General features: G+C 43.0%; 1 pseudogene; it reads right to left on the bottom strand.

The window, feature by feature from the left end:
* Positions 1-352: 352 nt before the first annotated feature.
* LOC114697703 lies at positions 353-2,609 on the bottom strand (annotated as a pseudogene).
* Positions 2,610-12,203: the final 9,594 nt, after the last annotated feature.

Below are 12,203 nucleotides of genomic sequence, written 5' to 3'. Positions count from 1 at the left end.
TTGGGATTAAAACCAGTGCACTTTACCACTGAGTTGTAACCTCAAGCCTCTCTTATCCCAGCACTGTTTCCTCCTAGGATTAAAGCTAAGTACTCTCACATCATTTTAATAACATTTTAGGCAAGTCCCCTGACAATTTCACCAACACGATTCTTCTAATAACTCCCTATGATTTGCTCCCATATTCCATTTACCCTTCCCTCTGCTATTAACCTGGTATTTTTGCTTGCAGTTGAGAGTAAAAAGCAATTCCAAATCACAGTAAATTCACTGTAATTTGGTCTGTTTCATGGTCTGGCCTCTGCTGAAGAGAGGAAAGGGAGGCAGGAGCATGAGGGACCATGGGTAGAGGTCATGCACTACTGGAAGCCCAGCTTGTGTATCCACACCAGGCTCTTGGGCTCATGTCCAGCAGATGAATCCTCAGTGGTTTGGAGAAGAGGAAAGGCCATGTCACACACACCACGGAGGCCACCCAGGCCAAGAATACATCCCTGCAGTGCTTCGCCACACACTCATTCCTGCGGTATTCATTGCCCCAGTCCTTCCTGATAACCGGAGGGTTCTCACAACCAGACCTCACACACTGAGGTTGGGGTGAGAGTGCCACAGAGGACCCACTCACCAATTCAACACTCTTCAGAGAAGGAGACTTCTGTCTCAGGAACTGCATCTGTGATCATTTCACAGGGTGTCTCTGGAGAAGTTGTCTCTACCATGTGGGCCTTGGGGCTGCAGGTCATAGACTGCTCAGGACTGCTATCCATAGTCGGAGGGACCAAGACAGTCTGCATTTTCGCAATGCGTGGAGGCACAACCTTGCCTTGCAGGGGTGGTGGCTGCTGTTGTAAATTGATTCTAACTTTCTGAAGTGGAGGTAGTTGTATGGCCTGACGTGGAGGAGGTTGCTGCAGAATGGTAACTTGTTGAGTTGAGGGCTGAGATTTCTGTTGTGATGGAAGGGACTGTAGTCAGGGTGGAGACAGTTGCAGAGAAGCAGCGGCGGCGGCAGCTTACAACACTGCCTGAGTGACAATCTAGATCTGTTGGCTGGGCAGGATGGCAGCTGTACTTCTTTGGCCTAGTAGGGGCTCACAGGAGGTGACCACCGTGGCTGGGTTAACAATAACCTGCTCTGGATATCGCTCTGTATAAATAAACACTGATTGGCCAGTGGCCAGGCAGGAAGTATAGGCGGGCCTAACAGAGAGGAGAATTGAGGGAACAGGAAGAAGGAGGAGAAGACACTGCCAGCCACCGCCAGGATAAGCAGCATGTAAAGATGCCGGTAAGCCACAAGCCACGTGGCAAGGTATAGATTTATAGAAATGGGTTGATTTAAGATATAAGAACAGTTAGCAAGAAGCCTGTCAAGGCCATACAGTTTATAAGTAATATAAGCGTCTGAGTGATTATTTTATACGTGGGTTGTGGGACTGTGGGGCTTGGTGGGACCTGGAGAGAAGCTCTCCAGCAACAGTAACCATTCCTCCTTGAGACATGGTCATAGAAGAGGGCAGTATTTGTTTGGTAATGATCAACTTGGTAATATTGGGCCGACCCCAGCCCAGAGGATTCCTGGGTTGCCGCATAAGAAGGAAGTGTGGAATTAACTGCAATGCAAGGGAACAAAGAAAGTGACTCTGTGGAGGCTGGCACTGGGGAGGATGAGTCAGCAGTAGTCACGGGCAGTGAGGAAGGAGTCTGTGACGGTGTCACGGGATCTATTTCCACAGCGGCTGACACCCAGGCTCATCTTTACAAGTAGCTAGTGGACTGAGATACCCTTTCTTGGCAGCTTCAGTTTTCCCCTTGTACACTCTTTTTTGCTCTTCTCCAAGACTGTCCCACATGGAAGCCACAATCTTCGAAACCTCACCAAAGGTGTCGGGAGGGTTCTGTTCTTTGATGGCAGCCTGAGTATCATGAAAGAACAATGCACACCCACAGGCCAGCATCTGAGGTTTACTAGGGTTTCTCTTTTTTCCCTTCTTTGGAGCCTTTTGCTTTCTCCCCGCTTTTCACTACTGCTGTCTTCTGGCTGGACGTTGCTTCTGGATATCACCAACACCATCTCATGAAGTAAATTGGTAGGTGAAGAGGGAGTTGAAAGACAGGCCTCAGATAATTGGGCAGGTGGCAAGATGGTGCCACCGCCCGAGCTCAAACCAAGTGGGGAATTGAGTCTGACTGATCAATAGTAGTCACCTGATTAAGTCCCATCAAGTCAGATGTCATTTCTATCATTTGTACATCACCTGTAACAGGTGAGTTGGCTGAGTTCCTATAGATCCAGGTCCACCACAGTCAAATCCTCACTCAGGAGCCCCCAGCCCTGCTCCATCACACCTTAGGTCATGCCTGTCCAATGTCTGGACCCCATATTGAGCTGAAAAGATGCCATTGTGTGAAGAGCAGGGGTTTACCAGGTCACAGAAGTAGCCAACCCCATCAATACAGCCAGTGAGAGATCAGAATCCAAGAAGGGAGGTGGGAGTCAAATTCCTTACCACCGAAGCTTAGTGTATGAAATGCTCAGCCCCTGACTGGAAAGGATATGAAGGCCCAGTGATCATCACGTAATTGTCATTTCCTCTGGGAAACTCCATCTTCACACCTTCCTTAAATGTATTTATGATAGCTGTTTCAAAGCCTCTGCCTTCAAATTCCAGTGCTTATATTATCTTGGGGTTAGTATCCATTGACTATTTTTCTGCAGATTATGTCTTATTCTAACTACTTCCTTTCATGTCTAACAATTTTAAAGCTAGCCAGCAGGTGTGAAGCTTCCAGGTGAGGACCTGCTTAATTTCTCCATGTTCTAGAATCCAAGTATATGGTGTCTTTAGCAATAGGAAATTACCTTAAGTTATGGAGGGCAGCCAAGAGCATTGAAAATAGCCTACTATGTTTGGGGGTCTATGAGTCTTCATTGGCCAATAACTCCAAGAGATATCCCATTCCTGGCACTGGGTTTTTAATTTGTTAGCCAGTAGTATCCAGCATTTTTTAATGTGGGTGTGGTGTGTATATATATAGTTGCCCATGAAGGACAGAAGAGGATGTTAGATCCTCTAAAGCAGAATTACAGATGGTTGTGAGCTGCCCAACCTGAGTGCTGAATACTGAACTCAGGTCCTCTGGAAGAGCAGCAAACACTCTTAATTGCTGAGCTGTGGTTGATATATTGTGCACCCCAATAAACTTATCTAGAGGTCAGAGAACAGAACAACCACTATATTAAACATAGAGGTTAGGCAGTGGCATCACACGCCTTTAATCCTAGCATTCTGGAGGCAGACTTCCATCCAGACCTCTGTGAGTTCAAGGCCACACTGGAAACAGCCAGGCATAGTGACACACGCCTTTAATCCCAGGAAGTGATGGCAGGAGCAGAAAGGTATATAAGGTATGGAAACCAGGAACTAGAGGCTTTTTAAGTTTTTAGGCTTTTAAGCTTTCAGCAGCAGTTCAGCTGAGATCCATTCAGATGAGGACTCAGAGGCTTCCAGTATGAGGAAACAGGATTGGCTGGGAAGTTGGTGAAGTGAGGTTAGCTGTGGCTGGTTCTGCTTCTCTGACTTTTCAGAATTCACCCCCAATACCTGGCTCCCCTGTATTTTTTATTTAATAAGACCGTTTAGAAATTTATGTTGCACTGAGCCACCTCTCCAGCCCCAATTTTGTAATTTCTTAACCCTGTGGCTCTTTATCCTAAGGATTGATCTGAGCTTTAGAAATTGATCTTTATGCATAATCTCATCTTTTCTGAAATTGTATCTCAACTGGATACATAACATGTTCTAGTGAGGTTTGAACTGTTGAGCTGGGATACTCATATCTCTGATCTCTCCATGACCTTGGCAATTTCCCTTGAGGTTTTGCCTCATAGATGCTTCTCTCTTGGACTGTGGTACACAGTCTTTTCCTATGTGTAAGAAGCAAGACTCTTCCCCACATACATATCTCACCCCTATTGTTAGTAGCTCCAACCACTTTGGTACTCTCTAAAGCAGACTTGACTCTGACCTTCTCAGTTCAGCAATATCACTTCCCTGGACCCTACCTCTCCATGTGCAACTTGAGAAAGTGCCCCGAACTGAAAGGCAGGAAAGAGATTAGGTTCATCTTGTGAGCTTCTCATTTTTTTTCAAGTTTTCAGTTTTGAGTTGCTTGATCCCAATGCCTCGAAACATTATCTTCATACAATTTTTATAGTTTTATCAGAATTTGGGTCAGGAAAGTTTGTCTGTATTAGTTATCTCATTGTGGCCAAAGCCAAACTTATTTGTCTCTCTTGTCCTGACATTCTCTTGCTATATGACCTTGGTCAAGTTAATTCATCTGCTGTATTTTCAGTTTGTTTGTTTACAAATGGAGGTCAACATATTTAGACTCTAAAGTCAATAAAAATTGCCTTCTGGGCTATTTGGCTCATATCTGAATTTCTAAGCTTAACACAGTGCCTAGCATGTAGAAAGTAGTCAACACTTGTTCATTATTTAATTGTATTAATTCATCACTTTGCCCATTTATTCCAGAAAGGTTACTAAAGTAACACCTCACAGAGATATTGCAGAGAATACACCAAGCGGAATCATTTATGTAATATGCTCAGAGCAAAACTTTGCTCAGAGTAAGAATGTAGGACATTATAAATATTTTAAAAATCATTGCTATATATAATTTGAGTATAATTATACTCCCAGAACCTAAGTCCTACAGAGACAACACTGAAGGAATAAAATTAATAGCATCCTCCTGCCTCATGTTATGTCCTTACTGGATACTCTGTGAATGTCTCTGCTAACCTAAAAGGTATGATGACAGGTCATTCTCATGACTGATTCTGTCCCTGGGGATTTTGTCAACCAAGTGCTCTTGACATGATAGGCAGAGATGTGATTGGTTGGCCAGTGGGTATCAGTGCTTTCACCCAGGTAAGGTGGACAAGCTGGCTGAGCTTCTTTGGGTAAATCTGTACCTCCCCTAAAGAATCAGTGTTACCACCTGCAGTAAAATCTGCACTCGACTTGTAAACAAGCCATGGTTCCTGGTCCAGTATGAACCATAGCTGCAACAAAGAGGACACTGGTGACCTCTGTCAATACTGCTGTCTCTTAGTGGACAAATAGCAGACTATGTCACCATTTCTGAGAAGGAAGCAGGGACAGAGAGAAATATTGGGGCTTGGCCAAGGACCTCAAACCAGGAACTTTGAAAAGCTGGTTGGGAATCCTCATGGCAGAGCATGCTTGCTGGTTCCATGATTTATAAGCAAGGATTTTCCATCACTTTTACCCCAGTGGTGGCCTCTGAGCTGAAAAACAAGGCTCCTCTTTCTTCATGCAGAATCTGAACATGTTGAAAGCAGTGGAGTCCCAGGAATCAACAGGCCCAGCTGTCCTAAAATACACAAGCTAAAACAGAAGTTCAAAATGGTCTAGTCAGTCACTGAAACTCAACAGCCAGTTTGCAGTAGAGTCAGGTCTAGGCTCAGGGACCCCAATGTGCATGGCACGTGTATCCTCAACACATGCTGGTTTTGTAAAAGCCTCTCTGGCCTCTGGCTTTATGAAATCAAAGAGAACAAGACAATGACAGCTCTGGGACTTAGAAGGAGCTCAGACCCAGACTCTGGGACAGGGCTGTGGGTCAATTTGACAGGTTACTATCAAAGAGCATCTTTATGAAGGCAGTGCTTTGAGGCACCCCATCAGCACCATGGTTAGTTTCTCTAACCTTAAGCTGAGCCAAGCTGTATTGATCAGGACCAGTTGGGAAATGAATTACAGAGGTTGATCTATAAAGAAATTCAATCTAGAGATGGAGCAAACTATTGTCAGGATTCCTTATTAGGCACTTGACACCTCAGGCTAAATAAAGCAAACAAACAGGCCCCAAACAAAGGCAGTTCTTTTTGTGTGGGGTGAAAATGACAATAGAACTGAGGAATACAGGTTCATCAAATACTGTGGTAAACGAGCACTTCTTAATAACCGACAAAAGAATCCTTCTCTAACAGTACCTCTGAGAAGTGATAGTAAAAGGCACTGCGTTAACAGAGGGTAGCCAAATGAAATTAAACTTCGAACTTGGCTTGTACAGCATCCATGAGAAGACACGGCACTCTATCAGAAACTGTAGTCTACTAAGAATCCAAACTTCCCTTCTTTAATTAGGAGGAGGAAGGATTGGGGGGAAAGAGGAGTCTTTTGCATGAGGGAAAACCAGCAAAGAGATCGAACCCTCAATTTCAAAATTGCTTAGCAAAAGCAATTTTAATTGCCACCTTTGTTATAAAAGATTAAAGGTAGTCATGTCCCTGTGTAGCTCACTTAAAGCGATCAATGCGTTTCTGAGTATTTATGTGCAAATCAAATTTTGTAAATCAAATCCAATTTTAAATGTCCTTAGAGAGCACAGTGTTTCAAGGAATCCCTTTAGTGAATCTTTTTATAAGACCTAAAACTATCCCCTAATTTATTGGTTTAATTTTTTTATAGATGATGATAAATCGAGTCAATGAAATGTTTCCCTCACCCCCTGTAGAGGAGAAAGGTTTTGAAAATGAAATGGAAATGAAGTGACTTAGAGAACACAGCATAACGACCAATGATGACAACATCGCCTCTCTGGTGACAGGTTAGTTTCACAGTGAGCTTCAGAGACTCCTCCATTCACAGCTGAAACATTGAGCAGGGATGGCCAGTGTTTAACATGAAGATGATGAATGAAAGGAGCAAGGTATTTCCTGGAAAGTATTCTAAGCTCTGTCTGCCTCAGCCCTGCTCATGGGCTTTCCTTTGACCCATTCCAGAATAATGAATATTTAGGTAGGCCTTAGAAACCGCTTGAATGTATTGTGGCATTCATTCATAAATTAACTCATTAAATATTTATAGGTCCTTAAATTCATGGGGAACTAGGTTTGAGGGAAACAAGGAAAACTATACACAGTGTTCACTTTATAGAATTAATCTCCCTGGAAAGGCAGACATTAAATAAGTAGCATTGCAGACAATGGATATTTTGCAGTTGTAATAAATTCTATGAATTTTAACTCTATCAAGCTCTATAAATTAAAATGTGTCTTCCCCAAATTTCCTATGTTGAGAACTTACTCCCCAATGCAACAGTGTTGAGAATTTCACATGTCAGATGTGACTAGGTCACCAAAGGGCCCTGGTTGTACCAATGGGCTAGTTATCCTGAGCACAGGTTGCAAGGGTAACAACATGCCCACTTCTTGCTATTTTCATTCACGGTCTCTTACAAGGTGATGCTTTCTTTCCACATTATGATGCATCAAGATCTCCAGGCATCATCTTAATGCTAGACTCATCAGACGCTAGAGTAAAGCCTAAACTAGTTACTACCTCAGGTATTCTATTATAGAAGTATAAAATGGACTAAGATGGAATGCTATAAAATTTGCCCAGGAAAAAATTATCTGAGGAAGCTGCATTTAATACCTGAAGGGTAGAGGCTGGAGAAATGGCTTAGTAGCTAAGAGTGTCTACTGCTCTTATGAGGGTTCCAAGTTTAGTTCCTAACACCCGTATCAGGTGGTTCACAACTGCCTATAACTTCCACTACAGGGCGATTGGATGCCTCCGACCTCTGTGGCCACCTATACTCCATGTGCATGTACCTACACACATATATACACACATGCACATCATAATTAAAAATAAATCTTAAGAGTATGAAAGACAAATATAGACTGAGACTAAGAGGAACACTTAGCACACACCATGTGCAGGTTTGCACCGTTCAGCTTCTGTTTGAAAAGCTCACTCTGGATTTTGTTGTGCCAGTTGGAAACAGGATGTGGTCGGGGAGGGAGATGCTAGTTGCTTAGGTCAACCTGCTGGGACAGAAGTAGATTGTGCTGAAAAGAACTATGGGGAGTTGAATTTAACAGACCTGAGTGACTGGCTGGATGTGAGCAAAGTAAAGGAGGGTGTGACAGTTAATCTTGATTTTCAAATTGATTGGATCTGGGACCAACTAAAAGACATGTCTCTGGCTGGTTTATGAAGAATCCTCCTCCAGGCCATCAGCACTAGAAAGGGACTTCAGAGACATCCAACTGAGTGGGATGAGTAGCTACCAGCCTCTCAGGCTCTCTAGTGTTCAGAAAGCCATTGTTGGACTACCCAGACTGACTCATATGAGCCAATGTAAGAAATCCCCTTTATAATACATGCCCTTTCTATCCATTCTGTTCCTCCTGAGAACAGTGGCTAGCAGAGATGGCCTCTGTACTTTTGAATTGGACATAGAGTACTGCTATTCACCATGACTGAGTGCATTCATGCAAGAGCAGGTTGAGAAGGAACAGTTTGGAACAGTCGATTGTTGGACACATTGATGTGGCATGGAAGCTGTGAAGATGGTTAGTAACTGAATTACTCTAACGCGGCAAACTGCTCATCCCATAGGGAGGCCAGAGCTCCACAATCCTCCAACACTGGCTCCAAAGCTAAAGGGAATTGATTCAGTATCCAGGGGGACAAAGTTCTAGTGGGACTAAGGTATCAGGACAACAGTCTGAACTAGAATGGCAATACTTGGGCAGGGACTGAATGACAAGAAGCAGAGGGGCCATAGGAGCATAGCTGCTCACACCAGCCGTGTTAGACAACTATAGATTTGTCTAGACAGATGAGAGCTGGGTTTAGTTCTATCTTGTTTGTCCATTCATCTATTTCTTTGAATTTCATATGACCAAATGGTACCTACAAATTAGTGTAAGCTATTATTTGGGATTAGTAATAGGCCGATGGACATGACCTGGGAAAATCTAAGTCACTCATAGAACTGAAGCAGTTGGGACAGAAGTGTCCTGCTTCTTCCAGATGGCCAGTGTGAATAACTTCAGCTGGAAACTGTCAGTGCACACACTGGCTACCACATCAGGAGAGGCTTATGGATAGTGATCACAATGCAGAGTGGCAGCACGTGATGTCATTTGCTGTCCTTGATGTAACTGAATCTATAATAATTTTACTCTTGGTTTTTTCATGGGCCTATAGGTTTTATTTTCTGTTCAAGTTAGGGACTTTGCCACTTGAAACTTGAAGACCTGTGGCCAATATTGTGCATGTGATTCATTTTCTCTCACATTGGCCATCAAACTACATGTCTAGAATTGAATAAAAATGTCATTTGCCTGTCCCTCAGAAGTCCCCCTGATGCCCAATTTTCAGGAATGGAATCTACAGGTTATGTGGTCACACTGCAGTCTATAGATACAGGAAGATGGATTGCAGGACATAACATTCTTAGAATGACATGGATGGGAGGAAGACAACACGAGAGAATTATGTTACTGAATTCTGGCAGTGATGAAGTACTAAGAAAATGAACTTACCTAACCAGATGTCCTCTCTCTGCAGGGGTGAGGGATTCTTTTCAGAAAGAACAGGAAAGTTACACAAACTGTGTAGACCAAAAAGAACATGCCGTACTACTCCAAATTAAAGATTGTCTATTGCCAAAAAGTGCATTGTATCTTGAGAAACACAAGATACAGGAAAAATGACTTAAGTAGATTTGAAATATCTAACAGTCTAAACTCCAGAAATAGATGCATTAATTTGCATAGGTGCATCAAAAATTCCAGGACAACCTGTAGTAATGTATAGACTGGAGAAAAACTAGTTGACTATGTTTTGTTAACCTGAGAGTCCTTTCCTTGGAGGCAGGATTGGCTCTTGAGCATGTTGCCTAGGCTGATCTTCATGTTTAGGGTGAGGGATATGTCCTCCACTGTAATGGGAAGGAGAAGGGAGGCACAAGCCTGCTGCCAGGTAGTAACTTGTAGAGCAAATAGGGAACCAACATTCTAGAGTCTAAAATTAGAATTCACATCATGCTCTGGGGATTCCATCAGACTGGTGATCTGCCCCATTGTCATAACCCTTTCAGTATTCTTTACTCTCAGAAAATAATATCCTCTGCAGAAAAGCCAGCATCAGGGTCAAGTTCTTCAGTGTGTCGTGTCTCCCTTGCATTCTGTCACTTATCTTTGATCACATCTTACCAGAGCTATTTCTGTCTATGGAGAGTTAGCAGGAAGATCACATATTGTACAGAGAATGGGGTGTTAAATTTATGCAAAGGGAAGCAATGTGTTGTGGCAAAAATTATTTATTGCATGGCATCTCCCTTAAGGGTTAGTCTCCCGCTAGAGTTTTAAGGATGGCAGCTCTATATTTGTCTCATGGCAGAGCCATCCTCCTGCCTACCGCCCACTGACAGTGCCAAGAGCATTTATGTTAAGTCGTGATGCAAACCTGCCACCTTTGGGAGGCACGATCTGGTCTAACAGAGTGTGTTTCCTCAGTCATTTGTGTTCTGAAAGGAGTGAGTTTTCAGCCAGCAAGGAGGAGGAAAGATGAGAAAAGTGTTGGGTGTCCTGGAATCATCACACACCACGGTAAAAGAGCTAGTTGAACAGAGACATTTTGGTGAACTCGGGGGATTTTAGAAAGTGGTGTGCTGTCATTAAGTAGCAAGAGCCTACAAAAGAAAAGAAGGTACCTGCCATGTCTAACTACAGGTCTTGGAAAGTTAGTTGAGAGCTGTGAGCTTCTTGCTTGCTGCTCAAGTTTGAATCTGAAACATACCTCCAGGCTCATGTTTTGAATATTTGTTCCCGGCCAGGGGTGCTATTTGGGGAGGCTGTGGAACCTTTAAGAGCCATGTAGCAGCTGGTGGAGATAGGTCATTAGGGGAGAGCCTTTGAAGGTTTACCTGGCCCCCAGCTCTTGCTGTACATTCTCTGCTTCCTGGTCCAGAGCTATGTGAAAAAGTTTTGACACGGACTCCCACTGCTTTGAGCTCAGCTGCCCCACCATGCCTTCCCTACCATGATGAATGAAGCCCTTTGAAACCATGGGCCCAAACAAACCACTCCTCCCTTATGCCGTTTCTGTTAGGCACTGCAATCATAGCCATGCAAAAGTTATAGCGTGTGCCCTCCTCCCCATCTGCACTGTGCTGTGAGAGGCGAAGCTCATTCTCATCTGAAGACGCTAAATTTGGATTCATTTCTCCTTCCACTTTTAATAACATTAAATATGAACTCATTTATTAATTTAAAGATGATCTATTCCTGGGAGCATATGGGTAGTTCTCCCTAAACAGGGATAGCAAATGCTTGGTACCTCTAACCACAGCTCCTTCCTTCCTTCCTTTCACCCAGCATTTCTTATTGATTACACTTCTCCTTGAGGACTTCCCCAGAGTCTTCACAACACAGTGTTTCAGGTGGTCACTAGCACTCAAAGGAGATATAAAGCAAAGCACTTCTCCATCTGTGAGACACCTCATGTTCATAAATTATTCTGTTGATTATTGTACCCAGAATGTGCAGATGGTTTTAATGTACATTAAATGTACAAATGGCCCTCCAGGTGCTTAGAGGACACGTGCTTGTGAGAGATGTGCCAACATATTCTTGATTCAAACATTGCAATCACAGAGTATCGATCTCTGTTTTGGACATTAATATCCCACAGCATATGTTCTTAAAAGGAGAAATGTGTTGACTAATCTTCAGCTTCTCTGGTGTGTCCAGGGTCATTGCTGCTCAGGAAGGCAGTATGCATCAGAGGTGAAGGGAGCAAGTTTTATGGTAAGATAACCTCTGCCATGACTAAGTTATGTGAATCTGGCTAAGTTAATTAAACTGACTGAGCTCCAGTTTTCCCATTTGTACAATGAATATAATGAATTCCTAAGTCAAGGACATTTATGAGGATTATAAGATGTGGTATGGGTAAAGGACAGAGTAGAGCCACAGGCTTTTCTTCAGTTGTGTTTCTTGTCAATACCACCCTCACCTTCCTCACCATCATCATCACTGTCATAACCATCAACATCATAACCATAATCATTATCATCATCATCACTCAGTTCATCATCACCATCTTCATAGTCATCATTACTGTCATCATCATCATCATTATGATCACCATCATCATCTTTGCTTTTTAACCTTACAGGTCATAATTATTAGCCATCCAAAGGATATGAAACACATCCTTTCCATATAGAGAATATCCCTGTTAATAACAGCTATATGAAACAGAGGGCTGCCTCAGTGGATAATGCTCTCCATAACAATAGAACTATCTGGAAGAGTTATTCTTGTTTTCAAAATGTTAGAGCTGTGATAGTTCTATGAACGG

Source organism: Peromyscus leucopus, chromosome 20 (assembly GCF_004664715.2).
Source record: "Peromyscus leucopus breed LL Stock chromosome 20, UCI_PerLeu_2.1, whole genome shotgun sequence".
Lineage (NCBI taxonomy): Eukaryota > Metazoa > Chordata > Mammalia > Rodentia > Cricetidae > Peromyscus > Peromyscus leucopus.
The sequence above is the reverse complement of the archived record's forward strand: the minus strand, read 5'-3'. Positions and strand labels throughout refer to the sequence as shown.